The following is a 6,000-nucleotide window of genomic DNA, read 5'->3' as shown; positions in this document are numbered from 1 at the left end:
GCTATGAACCCTTATTGATGTCACTTGCTAAATCCACTTCAATCAGTGTAGCTGAAGGGGAGGAGACATGTTAAAGAATAATTTTTAAGCCTTGAGACAACTGAGACATTGATTGTGTATGTGTGCCATTCCGAGTGTGGATGGGCAAGACAAAAGATTTGGGTGCCTTTGAACGGGGTGTGGTAGTAGGTGCCAGGCGCACCGGTTTGTGTGTGTCAAGGACTGGAACACTGCTGGGTTTTTCATGCTCAACAGTTTCCTGTGTGTATCAGAATGGTCTACCACCCAAAGGATATCCAGCCAACTTGACACAAATGTGGGAAGCATTGGAGTCGCAGGAGGTTGGTGGCACCTTAATTGGGGAGAACGGGCTCGTGTTAATGACTGGAGCGGAATTAGTGGAATGGTAAATAAAACACATGGTTTCCAGGTGTTTGACATTCCATTTGCGCCGTTCTGGCCATTATTATGAGCCATTCTCCCCTCAGCAGCCTCCTGTGATTGGAGTCAACATGGGCCAGCATCCCTGTGGAACGCTTTCGACACCTTGTAGATTCCATGTCCCGACGAATTGAGGCTGTTCTGAGGGCAAAAGGGGGTGCAACTCAATATTAGGAAGGTGTTCCTAATGTTTTGTACACACTGTGTCTATTTCTCATTTGTGAATGTAACCTATATATTTTCCTTTCTAGTCAAACCATAAAGAAGGCATTCAAATAACTCACATTTTGTTCCTTTGAGAATGCAAAAGCAGACATCCAGCAGCATTTTTCAAATAACTGTCCTATATATTTTTTGTTTCCTTTGTTTCCCCATACATTCCCCATTTATTTTAAGATGGTAGCTAGGTAATCCACTGGACATGAGAACCAATCTACTCCCCAAGTTATCCCAACCAGAAGTTGTTTGTGGTTGGTATGTCGTGTTTGTGTTGCATGCAAAAATGTCCTGGAGGACATTCTATCTCTGCAAACTTGGACCTCACTACCATAGCTGTGATGTGTGTTTAGATTGCTTGACAGCCTTCATAATTCCAATACCAGTTTGTATCTCTAATTCATTCCAGTACACTATGACAACTGGGGGGGGGGGGGGGGGGGGGTTGAACGTCTGCAAGGAAAGATATAGATCCTCGTTTAAATATCAATGCGACAGACTGATTTATTACATATCTTTGCTTGAACATGAAACTCATTTTCAATTGTAGTGGGAAAAAAATATTGAAATGCAGATAAAAGGCATGGATTGATAAAGATCAACCACAAATGCATGTCAGAGTCTTTCTCCTCTTTTGCCCTTTTAGGATTCATTTCAGATATGCTCTGTTGTTGGATTGGTGACTAGGGTTCATCTCAATTTCAGGAAGTCAAATGTCCTGTCAAACAGTTGCGCTCGCTTTATGAATTATTTGCCTAATGGAAGGTGAGTAGAGTAAATACAGTAAATCAGTGCATGGAATAAGTACCTCAGGACTTGAAAAATCCCAGTACGGATGTTATCTCTTCGTAAAGGTTAGGCTTTAAGTAGTGGGTGACAATGGGGAAAGAATTAAATAACTATTTATTTGAATACATCAAAATACATATTTTCTATCTTAATGTGATAACTCTGTTGTTGCAGAGAATTTTCCTGCATAGCAGGAAATGCAAACTGTAGTGTATTCAGGGTTTACAGAGGCTCTAAAGTTTGTAATTTCCAATTTAAAATGTCATACTTGACTTGCCCTAATGAAAAAATGTATCAACCCCTACCAAAATGTCAATTTATTATAATTCAAATTTCCTGTTGCTCCAGGATTATTTTCCTGCTGTGAGAATCGGGGTCAAATTAAGATGGCGCATCTGTACCATTGACTATACTGAATAATAAATGGCAACGTTTAGGCCATCGACAAAAGTAGTATAATAAATGGGGAATATTGGGTACTATTTGGACTGCAGCCGGAGAGCGAGGAGGGGGAGAGCTGCTTCACCCTTATGGAGGAGTTGTGGTTGAGGACATGGTTGAGGACTAATTAAAGCCTATCATATTCAACTCAAATAGCAAATGGTTGTAATGTGAAAGGAGTGTAATGTGAGAGAGGAGAGAAAGCTGTAGGGAAGCCAGAGATGGCTTTTATTTTCCGATTTTGCATGAAACGGAAAGCTGTTTTTTTGCTGCTGTATTAATGATGCACAATATTCGATACAGATTTATTCAGTGCCCTGAAAAGGAGAGGCAGTATCTCGCCAGCTTTTATAATGTGCAGTGGCATAGTCTATGACCAGACAAATGGCTAATACTTGCTTGTTTAATAATTCAATGTATTCTAAAAAATGTCTTTAGACGAAACAGTATTTATGATGGTGGCCTTCAAGTGGACTGGTATCATACAAATGGTTGAGTCCTTGTGTAGCCTATCTATAGCAACTCTCTGATGATGAATTATGGCTTTGAGATACAAACAGGCAAAATTACAATGATGGAATGGATAAGCAGGTTAAAGCTAGAGGGGATACACCCGATGTTTGTAAAAGCCTTTATAGAAATGACTAGTCAATGTTACACAAGGTTAAGTGTTAGGCATTTCCTCCTACTTCACATTTATGTGTTGTAAGCACATCCCTATGCTAAAGCTTGATGTAATTGTGTTTTAAAATAAGGAATTAATTTGGAATACACAATCTTTGTTTTCACTGAAGTAAACCAATGATCACATTATTTCCCCAACCCACAGTAGCTGCATGCCTTTAAAACCAACACAATGCATGTCCCTTAAAAGGGAAAAAGCTTGAGTCCTGAGCTATTGTTGGTTGTAATTGACTTCTGAACTGTTTGTAGCCCTCAGCTCTCTAAAGTATAATGTACAGTAATCCTGGACCCTTAATTTACCATAGTTGTGCACTGCATGACAATTTCTACAACATAATCCTTTCTTTTTTCCCAATCATTTTTAATAGGATCTCTTTTGTAAAGGTGCTCCAAACCTAACAGGATTCAATGAAAAGAAATCAAATCAAATGTTATTTGTCACATGTGCTGAATACAACAGGTGTAGATCTTACAGTGAAATGCTTACTTACAAGCCCTTAACCAGCCTATAAAAAAATGGTCAGATGAAGCAGATGCTAAACTACAGGACTGTTTTGCTAGCACAGACTGGAATATGTTCCGGGATTCTTCCAATAGCATTGAGGAGTACATCACATCAGTCACTGGCTTTATCAATAAGTGCATTGAGGACGTCGTCCCAACAGTGACTGTACGTACATACCCCAACCAGAAGCCATGGATTACAGGCAACATCCGCACTGAGCCAAAGGGTAGAGCTGCCGCTTTCAAGCAGCAGGACTCTAACCCGGACGCTTATAAGAAATCCCGCAAAGCCCTCAGATGAACCATCAAACAGGCAAAGCGTCAATACAGGACTAAGATTGAATCGTACTACACCGGATCCGACGCTCGTCGCATGTGGCAGGGCTTGCAAACTATTCCAGACTACAAAGGGAAGCACAGACGCAAGCTGCCCAGTGACACGAGCCTAGCATATGAGCTAAATTACTTCTATGCTCACTTCAAGGTAAGCAACACTGAAGCATGCATGAGAGCATCAGCTGTTCTGGACGACTGTGTGATCACGCTCTCCGTAGCCGATGTGAGTAAGACCTTTAAACAGGTCAACATTCACAAGGCCACAGGGCCAGACGGATTACCAGGACATGTACTCCGAGCATGCGCTGACCAACTGGCAAGTGTCTTCACTGACATTTTTAACCTGTCCCTGTCCGAGTCTGTAATACCAACATGTTTCAAGCAGACCACCATAGTCCCTGTGCCCAAGAACACTAAAGTAACCTGCCTAAATGACTACTGGCTGATAGCACTCACGTCTGTAGCCATGAAGTGCTTTGAATGGCTGGTCATGGGTCACAAACCCTAGACCCACTCCAATTTGCATACCGCCCCAACAGATCCACAGATGATGCAATCTCTATTGCACTCCACACTGCTCTTTCGCACCTGGACAAAAGGAACACCTACGTGAGAATGCTATTCATTGACTACAGCTCAGCGTTCAATACCATAGTACCCTCAAAGCTCATCAATAAGCTAAGGACCTTGGGACTAAACACCTCCCTCTGCAACTGGATACTGGACTTCCTGACGGGCCGCCCCTAGGTTTTAAGGGTAGGTAACAACACATCTGCCACGCTGATCCTCAACACGGGGGCCGCTCAGGAGTGCGTGCTCAGTCCCCTCCTGTACTCCCTGTTCACTCATGACTGCACTCATGACACCATCATTAAGTTTGTAGACGACACAACAGTGGTAGGCCTGCTCATCGACAACAATGAGACAGCCTATAGGGAAGAGGTCAGAGACCTGGCCGTGTGGTGCCAGGATAACAACCTCTCCCTCAACGTGATCAAGACAAAGGAGATGACTGTGGACTACAGGAAAAGGAGGACTGAGCATGCTCCCATTCTTATCCACAGGCTGTAGTGGAGCAGGTTGAGAGCTTCAAGTTCCTTGGTGTCCACATCACCAACAAACTAACATGGTCCAAACATACCCAAGACAGTCATGAAGAGGGCACGACAAAGCCTATTCCCCGCCAGGAGACAGAAAAGATTTGGCACGGGTCCTCAAATCCTCAAAAAGTTCTACAGCTGCACCATCGAGAGCATCCTGACTGGTTGTATCACTGCCTGGTATTGCAACTGCTCGGCCTCCGACCACAAGACACTACAGAGGGTAGTGAGTAAGGCCCAGTACATCACTGGGGCCAAGCTTCCTGCCATCCAGGACCTCTATACCAAGGCCCTAAAAATTGTCAAAGACTCCAACCACCCTAGTCATAGACTGTTCTCTCTGCTACTACACGGCAAGCGGTAGCGGGTACAAGTGGTACGGTCACTGTGGGGATTACATAATCGATGTACTTATTGATGAAGCCAGTGACTGATGTGGTGTACTCCTCAATTCCATCAGAAGAATCCCGGAACATATTCCAGTCTGTGCAAGCAAAACAGTCCCGTAGCTTAGCATCTGCGTCATCTGACCACTTATTTATTGTCCAAGTCACTGGTGCTTCCTGCTTTAGTTTTTGCTTGTACGCAGGAATCAGAAGGATAGAATTATGGTCAGATTTGCCAAATGGAGGGCAAGTGAGAGCTTTGTACTTGTCTCTGTGTGTGGAGTAAAGGTGGTCTAGAGTTTTTTTCCCTCTGGTTGTACATTTAACATGCTGGTAGAAATGTAAGTTTCCCTGCATTAAAGTCCCCGACCACTAGGAGCGCCGCACCTGGATGAGCGTTTTCCTGTTTGCTTATGGCCTTATACAGGTAATATGGTGCGGACTTACTGCCAGCATCGGTTTGTGGTGGTAAATTGAAAGCTACGAAAAATATAGATGAAAACTCTTGGTAAATAGTGTGGTCTACGGCTTATTATGACATACTTTACCTCAGGCGAGCAAAATCTTGAGACTTCCTTAATATTAGATTTTGTGCACCAGCTGTTGTTTATAAATATACTCAGACCGCCACCCCTTGTCTTACCAGAGGTAGCTGTTCTATCTTCTATTTTATCCATGTTGTCGTTCAGCCACGACTCGGTGAAACATAAGATTTTACAGTTTTTAATGTCCAGTTGGTAGGATATTCGTGATCGTAGCTCGTCTATTTTGTTATTCAATGATTGTACGTTGGCTAATAAGACTGATGGTAGAGGCAGATGACCCATTCGATGTTGGATCCTGACAAGGCACCACGACCTACATCCTCGATATCTCCATCTCTTTCTCCCGCGAATGACAGGGATGAGGGCCTTGTCGGGTGCCTGAAGTAAATCCTTCGCATCCGACTCTTTAAAGAAAAAATCTTTGTCCAGGACGAGGGGAGTAATATTTTGTCCTGATATCCAGAAGCTCTTTTCGGTCATAAGAGACGGTGGCATTGTCCTATGGCACACTATAGTGTCATAGGACAATTTGTGTTTGATATAGACTCAGTGCTTAGT

Source organism: Salvelinus alpinus, chromosome 2 (genome assembly GCF_045679555.1).
Source record: "Salvelinus alpinus chromosome 2, SLU_Salpinus.1, whole genome shotgun sequence".
Lineage (NCBI taxonomy): Eukaryota > Metazoa > Chordata > Actinopteri > Salmoniformes > Salmonidae > Salvelinus > Salvelinus alpinus.
The sequence above is the reverse complement of the archived record's forward strand: the minus strand, read 5'-3'. Positions refer to the sequence as shown.